Below are 10573 nucleotides of genomic sequence, written 5' to 3' on the forward strand. Positions count from 1 at the left end.
TCAACCCTTCTCTGCTTCTTTGAAAGTCCACTATGTCCACACTCCGCCTCTTCACACTGCCCCACTTCTCTCCTGTCCGATCCTTCCCTCATCCTGAAGGATTTCAACATCCTGATAGACAAACTCACTGATGTTGCTGCCTCCATCCTCCTATCCCTCTTTTTCTCTTGTGGCCTCACCCAATGGACATCCACACCCCCTCCATTGAAGTGGTCATTATCTTAATTTAGTCTTATCCCACCAACTTCTACATCCTATGGGCCAGATTCTCTAAGCTTCAAAAGTGATAAAAGGGAGAGTGATAAACAGCCAGCCAATCAGCTCCTGCCTGACATTTTTCAAACACAGTCTGTGACATGGCAGGTAGGAGCTGATTGGCTGGCTGTTTATCACTCTCCCTTTTATCACTTTTGAAGCTTAGAGAATCTGGCCCTTAAACCGACCACAATTACTCTACATCTGTTCTCTTCCCGTTACCTTCTCTTCGGCAAACGCGTCGTCAGTGTCCTACAGTATACCTGATCCTCTTCTACTCCTGACCAGACACACTACTTCTCTCTTGGTCCTCCCCGGCTCTACTCTTACTGCTACCCAAGATCCTTAGGACAAGTCGGACCCAATTCTCCTGCGAGCCGCCCAGCAGCTCCCCGGGAGGCTCACATACAATTTGGCACTTGATGAGCCAATTTTTACGTGTGATAAATCGCTTGTGATTTATCACATGTAAAACAAATGGGGAGCTGCAGGGCGGTGGGGCGGGCAGCGGCGATGCCAATGAGGAGCAAGGCAGCGGCAGTAGTGGGGGCAGGCGGCTGCTCTCAAATGAGTTCCCGGCGGGTGCCGGGTGCGGCAAGTGCTGCTGACCTGGCCGGGCATGTGATCACAAATAGCAGCAGCGGGGACGGGCAGTGCAGTGGCGGCTATTAGATTTTCAAAATACCTGTCAAATGACCGGCCGTTCTCTGATTGGCTGAGAGCTCTCAGCCAATCAGAGAACGGCCGGTCATTTGACAGGTATTTTGAAAATCTAATAGCCGCCACTGCACTGCCCGTCCCCGCTGCTGCTATTTGTGATCACAGCATACCCGGCCAGGTCAGTGTGTGCTGGTGCTCAGGGTCCCGCTGCCCGCCGTGCTGCTCCCGGTGTCTGCATGCATATGCCTGTCAGGTGGGCAGGCATAAGCATAGCATACAGGGAGGTCGGACGTGATCTTATGTCCGACCTCCCTGATCCGGTCCGATGCGCACGGGACCGCGCATCGGATCGGATCAGATGTCACACACCTGCGATTTTGGGGCGATTTCACCCGGTTATCGGCCCAAAGTGCCGAAATCGGATGAAATCGTCCCAAAATCGCATAATGTATGGGGGCCTTTAGCCTAAGAGGCAGGGTATGGATCATTAGGTCACCAGCATTATGGTCGACAAGCATTAGGTCGACACCATTAGGTCGACATGCAGGAAGGTTGACAGGGTCATTAGGTCGACATAGGTAAGGTTGTCATTGAAAATGTAGAACTTTTTATTTATTTATTTTTTTAACCGGAATGTCAACACAGTCAACATAAACACTAAAACGTAGCACTGCGCTCGCCATGCTTCGGGCACACTATTTAATTCTCCCACCGCGTCCTAGTGGATGGTAGTGCATGAAATACCGCCTGTCGTGACATTTTTGCAAAAAAAAAAACGTAAAAAAAACCCCATGTCGAACTAATGACCCTGTCGACCTAACCCATGTCGACATTAAGTCACCCAATGACATATCACGTGAGGCACAGACCATGTGACTGATGGAGGTGTGAGGCACAGAGGGGATAATCACAGACAATGCGACAGAAGGAGGTGTGAGGCACGGACGGATAATCACAGACCATGCGACAGAAGGAGGTGTGAGGCACAGAGGGGATAATCACAGACCATGTGACAGAAGGAGGTGTGAGGCACAGAGGGGATAATCACAGACCATGTGACAGAAGGAGGTGTGAGGCACAGAGGGGATAATCACAGACCATGTGACAGAAGGAGGTGTGAGGCACAGAGGGGATAATCACAGACCATGTGACAGAAGGAGGTGTGAGGCACAGAGGGGATAATCACAGACCATGTGACAGAAGGAGGTGTGAGGCACAGAGGGGATAATCACAGACCATGTGACTGAAGGAGGTGTGAGGCACAGAGGGGATAATCACAGACAATGCGACTGAAGGAGGTGTGAGGCACAGAGGGGATAATCACAGACCATGTGACAGAAGGAGGTGTGAGGCACAGAGGGGATAATCACAGACCATGTGACTGAAGGAGGTGTGAGGCACAGAGGGGATAATCACAGACAATGCGACTGAAGGAGGTGTGAGGCACAGAGGGGATAATCACAGACAATGCGACTGAAGGAGGTGTGAGGCACAGAGGGGATAATCACAGACAATGCGACTGAAGGAGGTGTGAGGCACAGAGGGGATAATCACAGACAATGCGACTGAAGGAGGTGTGAGGCACAGAGGGGATAATCACAGACAATGCGACTGAAGGAGGTGTGAGGCACAGAGGGGATAATCACAGCCCATGTGACAGAAGGAGGTGTGAGGCACAGAGGGGATAATCACAAACCATGTGACAGAAGGAGGTGTGAGGCACAGAGGGGATAATCACAAACCATGTGACAGAAGGAGGTGTGAGGCACAGAGGGGATAATCACAGACCATGTGACAGAAGGAGGTGTGAGGCACAGAGGGGATAATCACAGACCATGTGACAGAAGGAGGTGTGAGGCACAGAGGGGATAATCACAGACCATGTGACAGAAGGAGGTGTGAGGCACAGAGGGGATAATCACAGACAATGTGACAGAAGGAGGTGTGAGGCACAGAGGGGATAATCACAGACCATGTGACAGAAGGAGGTGTGAGGCACAGAGGGGATAATCACAGACCATGTGACTGAAGGAGGTGTGAGGCACAGAGGGGATAATCACAGACCATGTGACTGAAGGAGGTGTGAGGCACAGAGGCGATAACCACAGACAATGCGACAGAAGGAGGTGTGAGGCACAGAGGGGATAATCACAGACCATGTGACTGAAGGAGGTGTGAGGCACAGAGGGGATAATCACAGACAATGTGACAGAAGGAGGTGTGAGGCACAGAGGGGATAATCACAGAAAATGCGACTGAAGGAGGTGTGAGGCACAGAGGGGATAATCACAGACAATGCGACTGAAGGAGGTGTGAGGCACAGAGGGGATAATCACAGACAATGCGACTGAAGGAGGTGTGAGGCACAGAGGGGATAATCACAGACCATGTGACAGAAGGAGGTGTGAGGCACAGAGGGGATAATCACAAACCATGTGACAGAAGGAGGTGTGAGGCACAGAGGGGATAATCACAGACCATGTGACAGAAGGAGGTGTGAGGCACAGAGGGGATAATCACAGACCATGCGACAGAAGGAGGTGTGAGGCAAAGAGGGGACAATCACAGACCATGTGACAGAAGGAGGTGTGAGGCACAGAGGGGATAACCACAGACCATGTGACAGAAGGAGGTGTGAGGCACAGAGGGGATAATCACAGACCATGTGACAGAAGGAGGTGTGAGGCACAGAGGGGATAATCACAGACCATGTGACTGATGGAGGTGTGAGGCACAGAGGGGATAATCACAGACAATGCGACAGAAGGAGGTGTGAGGCACAGAGGGGATAACCACAGACCATGTGACAGAAGGAGGTGTGAGGCACAGAGAGGATAATCACAGACCATGTGACAGAAGGAGGTGTGAGGCACATGGCGGGTTCTTACCTGACAGTAACCTGCATTGTTCCCATCCTTTAGACTCCTTAGAGACACAGGAAGTAAACACTGCGACTTGCCACCAGTTTCTACAGGGACCGGCCAGTCACACACCCAACACAGCAACACAGCTTAACCCAGTCCCTGCTGGCAGCAACTGGAACAATGGGGGTTCTCTTCAAGATGGGATGTTGCTATGGGCAACCAATCAGATTTGATCTATTATCTTCTAGAAGGTGCTACATAAATAAGAAGTAGATTCTGATTGGTTGCTCTGGGCAGCATCTTATCTTCAATAGAACTGCAGTAACTATACCCCTTAGTATTGTGGGTAACCCTGCAATATGAATTCATATATAGGCCCCTTAGTGCTGTTCCATTCACGTGCGCACTGCCGCTGGCACTGCCGTTATGCTAGGAACTATTAGGTCATACAGTACATATACATCCAATGAGTCCTCAGAGGGATAGAGGGAGGTTACCTATATACAACAGGGATGCGGTCATTTGGTCTACAGCATGATGGTCGACAGTCATTAGGTCGACATCATTAGGTCGACATGGGAAAAGGTCGACATGGGTCTAGGTCGAAAGGGCATTAGTTGGACAGGTCGTTAGTTCGACAATGTCTAGGTCAACAGTCAAAAGGTCGACGTGGTTTTTCACTGTTTTTTTGAGCCGACATGTGCCGACAGGCGGTATTTCATGCCCTACCATCCACTAGGGCGTGGTGGGAGAATAAAATAGTGCGCCGAGCGCAGCCAGGCACCGTGCCCGAAGCATAATGAGCACAGCGAGCGATGCGAGGGGATGCCGTGCACTTGAAACTGTTTCCATGTTGACTGTGTTGACATTCAGGTAAAAAAAACAGTGAAAAACCCCATGTCGACCTTTTGACTGTCGACAGACATTGTCGAACTAACGACCTGTCAAACTAATGACCTTTCCCCATGTCGACCTTTTCCCATGCTGACCCAATGGTGTCGACCTAATGACTATCGACCATCATGCTGTAGACCAAATGATCCCAACCCATCAAACAATAGGCTGCCATCCCAGGCAGATAGGCACAATGCAGTCCTGACAGCCAGGGCCATCTTAACTGCATTGTAGGCCCCTGGGCAAATCAATGCATTGTGGCCCCTCTACACCCATTCATGGAAATACTTGTAAAAAAAAAAAAAAAACAGAACACGGCTTCTCCTGTGATCCTGCGCCATTAAGCCACAGACTTCCAATTGGTGGAAAGCACAAGCTATCCACCAATCAGCATGCTCACAGCCGCTCACTGTCTGGCTACAGGCTGGGAACCAGGAAGAGAATGCTGGATTGTTATTGGTGGATGGGGACCACAATTGCAGGCTGCACGTTTCCCATCCCTGCTCTAGGGCATAATAATCCTTCTTGTATATATTCAATAAAAATGTTCTGTATCTATGAGGTCAATTTATTAAAAATTAAAAGGTGATGTTGCCTACAGCAACCAATCAGTTTCTGTCAATCATTTTCTAGGATGCAATAGAGAAATAATTGGTTGCTATGGACAAAATCGCTCTTAATTTTAAACATTTTTTGTAAATTAACCCCTAAGTCTTTTCTGACAACAAACCACAGAGCCGGCCCCCTGTAGTCTGGATTCCATTATCTGGTCTTTGTATAGGTTAAAGCACAGACACACTCGTTCACAATGAGCCTATAGGTGCCCAGAATGCCCCCGACAGACCAAAACATGTACTAAGCCCATATTTGCAGCCTGATAAACATAATTGAGAAGTTGCTCGGTGCTTACTGCCATATGTCTTCTAAGATCCATACCACATCTCCTCTCAAGACTTGTAGGAGTTTATCCACAAGATACAAGTACTGATGTAATAGGTAGAGTAGTAACAGTGTACACATTGTATGGTGACAGCACTGACCCACCTCCACCTGGCCTCAGGAATTGGCTGGAATCCCTTCCTTGTAATAGATAGATAGATAGATAGATAGATAGATAGATAGATAGATAGATAGATAGAATGTGCCATCTATTCCACCTTTGCCCCCTCCATCCCATCTGTGTGTGAAATACTCTTTGTAAACCAAATAAATGAACAGTGATAGGACACAGACAGGGCAGTAGTGGTGACCTACCTCCTAGAGCGCTGCTGCTATACACAGGACATATATTGCTGGGTGCAGGTCAGAGGGGGGACAGTCAGAGGCTCCCGGGTGGCTGGGATCCAGCAGTCAGCAGACAGAGGGCTCTCTCCCCAGCCGCATGCACACAGTCCCGGGGTTGCTAAGGACGCAGAGGGCGTGTGGCTGTGAATCACCAGGACACCGGCTGTCAGGCTGATACATTGTCTGTTCCATGCTCTGGTTACATTGTAGCGGATTCCAGCAGTCTCTGCAGCAGGGACTACATTGCGTCAGCCGCAATGTATAACTCAGGTGACGCAATATTGCGCCAGGATCGCCTTCTGTAAGGTCCACGCTGAGCTTCATGTCATCCAAATGGGGGCCTGTTACTGGGAGAGATGCCCAGATTTCTATACAACTGTCACATTAACTTCTTCTGCTTATTTTTACAATGAGAACATTTTATTATATTCGTATTATTCTACATTGGTATGTTGCTGTGTTTTATTGCTGTGCCCCCTGGCGGTGATCCCCCAAAATACCACATAGGTCAATGAGAGGGGAAATGGGGACAGACTGATCAGCATTCCTGATGAGTTAAATAAATTACCCTCAGTCAATAGATCAGACCTGGCCATCTAGTGGCTCCCCAGCTGCTGTGAAACTACAAATACCAGCATGCCATGCCACAGTTGTATCATCCCCTAATAGCACAACTATGACAGGGCATGCTGGAACTTGTAGTTCACAAGAGCGGGAGAGACAGGTTGGCCAAGCCTGCATTGTTTTACAATGGCTTTGTATTGTGTGGGTTAGTTAATGTAGATGGGTGATCCACAAGGTTATTGTTCCATTGATCTGCACAGGAGTAGTAGGGTCTGAGGGGTATGGGTAAAACCCGGAACCGGACAGTACCCCAGAAAGCCGGACCGGACAGGCTCCATCCATCAATTTCTGTCATTCCGGAGCTTGTAGTGTCCAGTCCGGGGGAGAGGAGGAGGGAGAGAATAAAGCAGGCATTCCCAACCACGGTCCTCAAGTTACACCAACAGTGCAGGTTTTGTAGATATCCAGGCTTGAGCACAGGTGACTTAATTAGTATCTGAGGAATTCTGATTAAACCATCTGTGCTGAAGCCTGGATATCACTAAAACTTGCACTGTTGGTGTGCCTTGAGGACCGTGGTTGGGAATGCCTGGAATAAAGCCTCCATGTGTGGTCCGGGCCACACGTGGAGGCTGTAATCTCCCCTTCCACATGTCCCTGGTGAAAGCTCTCACAGGCATCCCCCCCCCAGACAAGACACCCCCCGGACTGGACACTACAAGCTCCGGAATGCAGTTTTGGGGTTTAGTCCGGTCCGGTTTTTACTTAGTCCCGGGTCTGAGCGCTCTAGTGCTCTGCGACTCCCTTTGTGCACCAGCTAGGTGGTCTGGGACATGTGACAGCAATGACTACACCTGTGCACCAGCTAGGTGGTCTGGGACATGTGACAGTAATGACTACACATGCTGTGCACCAGCTAGGTGATCTGGGACATGTGACAGTAATGACTGCACCTGTGCACCAGCTAGGTGGTCTGGGACATGTGACAGTAATGAATACACCTGTGCACCAGTTAGGTGATCTGGGACATGTGATAGTAATGACTACACCTGTGCACCAGCTAGGTGGTCTGGGACATGTGACAGTAATGACTACACCTGTGCACCGGCTAGGTGATGTGGGACATGTGACAGTAATGACTACACCTGTGCACCAGCTAGGTGGTCTGGGACATGTGACAGTAATGACTACACCTGTGCACCAGCTAGGTGGTCTGGGACATGTGACAGTAATGACTACACCTGTGCACCAGCTATGCAGTGTGGGACATATGACAGTAATGACTGCACCTGTGCACCAGCTAGGTGGTCTGGGACATGTGACAGTAATGACTACACCTGTGCACCGGCTAGGTGATCTGGGACATGTGACAGTAATGACTACACCTGTGCACCAGCTAGGTAGTCTGGGACATGTGACAGTAATGACTACACCTGTACACCAGCTAGGTGGTCTGGGACATGTGACAGTAATGACTACACCTGTGCACCAGCTAGGTGATCTGGGACATGTGACAGTAATGACTGCACCTGTGCACCGGCTAGGTGGTCTGGGACATGTGACAGTAATGAATACAGCTGTGCACCGGCTAGGTGGTCTGGGACATGTGACAGTAATGAATGCACCTGTGCACCAGCTAGGTGGTCTGTGAAACATGACCTGCTGGTAGATCTTGTGGGACAGTTTGAGCACCCCTGGTATAAGGGATAATGTAAATGGTATGGATATATTATATGTCACTGAGATTTGGGACCAAATACAGTAAAAGCACCAGGCGGAAAAAAGGTCTCATGGATCTGAGTTGACGTATAATATATATATATATATATATATATGTATATATATATATATATATATATATATATATAGGGTGATACACATCCAGCCAATCAGCTCCTAACTGCCACAGGCTGTGTGTCTCTGTGTAGGCTCTTGATCACCCATGCAATACTCTTTTTTTTAAGGCTTACATCTTCTCCAATCCAGACAACAAAACACAGTACAAATATTTGCATCTAATCTGCATAAAACTTTATTTTAACCCCATCATGGCCACAAAGATCATTTTCTTCCAAGCACAGTGAAGGATGAGCATTAACCCCGTGGGGCCTGAGGTTTATGGCTTACATCACATGACCTCTGCCGGAGCAGATAATAAGCCGTAGCAGAGTATTTTCCTGCCATACGTAGACAGTGCTGTCAGTACATTTATCGTTTGTATTAAGCCTTGGAGAGTGATTAAATGGAGAGAGATAAAGTACCAGCCAATCAGCTCCTAACTCCGTTACAGGTTGTGTTTAAAATGACAGTTAGGAGCCAATTGGTTGCTACTTTATATCTACGTCGTATTACTCCCCAACTTTTAGTACATCTCCCCATATGTCAGATAAAACAACACATATGCAGGATTAAGCAACATGTATAGATTAAACAATATGTATATTAAACAACATTTTGCATTAACCCTCAGAAATCATTCTGCATTTTTATTTTGGGCAGTAAATATAAAATGACATCATCAGCCCACGCCACAATCTCTGATGTCACTGGGACCTGTGCTGCCCCCTGTGCCTCAGTGCCGCCACTGTTTCTTAATGGATATGTAGGTTGTTTTCTAGTGAATCCTAGTCCGTAAAATAATATATTCACTTTCATTAGACTGTAAAGCTGCAGTTCCAGAACTGACCACCAGGAGGCGCAAATATTCTATATACTTTTTTCTTGTCCATACATTAGTAGATTTCTGACCAATCAGCCGGCTGTTCTGTACTGTATTTTAGAGAGATACAACATTTACATGATTCATGTGGTTCGGGGTTGGGCAGCGATGGTTGCAGCAATGATATTTGTAGCCCACCCGTTGCGCAAAGAGGGGCTTATTCACCTCAGTGGCATCAGTGTCAGTTTATTTCTTAAATCGGTTCTGTAGGATGGTTTGTGATTTTCAAATGAGTATAATAATAATAATAATAATAGTTGTGGTTGGGGAGATGGGGTTGGGTGTTATAATATAAAACAAATCATTATCATAATAAACAAATAGCATTTTTTTTATTTTGGAAATTTGTCCTAGTTATATCTGATGTCTGTAACTAAGGGGTACAGTATAACGGCGCTGCCTGGTCCAGAGTACGGCAGATAGGAACCACTTGGCCCTCAACACCAGCGCCGGAATCCTGACATCAGTGGAGATGCCAACAGCTGGCAAACCGATGGGAAGTATACTGGAGTCTGTTAGCGTTGGTTTAGGCACTAGAGGGGAGTTAGGGTTAGGAGGTTAGGGTTGGGAGGTTAGGGTTAGGAGGTTAGGGTTGGGAGGTTAGGGTTGGGAGGTTAGGGTTAGGAGGTTAGGGTTGGGAGGTTAGGGTGTTGTGGTTAAGGTTAGACACTAAAAATGTGGGGTTAGAGTTAGGCACTAAGTGGGGAGAGTTATGCTACAGAGAGGAAAGGTTAGGGATAGGCTGTGGGGGGTTAGGCACTAAGGGGGCAGGGTTGGGGGTAGGCAATGAGGGGGGAAGGTTGGGGAGGGGGAAGGCTGCAGATGGGGAGGGTTAGGGTTAAGCTGTGTGGGAGGGATTTTAGGGTTAAGCACTAAGGGGGGAGGGTTGGGGTTAGGCTGTGGGAGGAGTCAGTGGTGCCCCCCAAAATCTCAATCAGTAAGGTGTCTGTCTCCAGTAAGACACCTTAGGTTCTAATATAGGGTGTGACACTTTCAAAAATGATGTTAGGACAGGGAGTCAGCCCTAGAAGTGATATCGATGGCTTTCAATTAACTGATTCAAACAGACAAGGGATTAGAGGTGCCCCCTTGGGAGCAGGAGCCCGGCAGCAGATAACTCCATTGCCTCCCAGAGTTACGCCTCTGGGAGGAGGGGGGGTTGGGATTAGGCTGTGGGGGGTTAGGCACTAAGGGGGCAGGGTTGGGGTTAGGCAATGAGGGGGGGAGGTTAGGGGTTAGGCTTTGGGAGGTTAGGCTGTGTGGGGGGGGTAGGCTTTGGCTGTGGTGAGAGGGTTAGGAGTAGGTTGCGGGGGGAGGGTTGGGATTAGGCTGT

This window comes from Crinia signifera, chromosome 1 (assembly GCF_055691185.1).
Source record: "Crinia signifera chromosome 1, ASM5569118v1, whole genome shotgun sequence".
Lineage (NCBI taxonomy): Eukaryota > Metazoa > Chordata > Amphibia > Anura > Myobatrachidae > Crinia > Crinia signifera.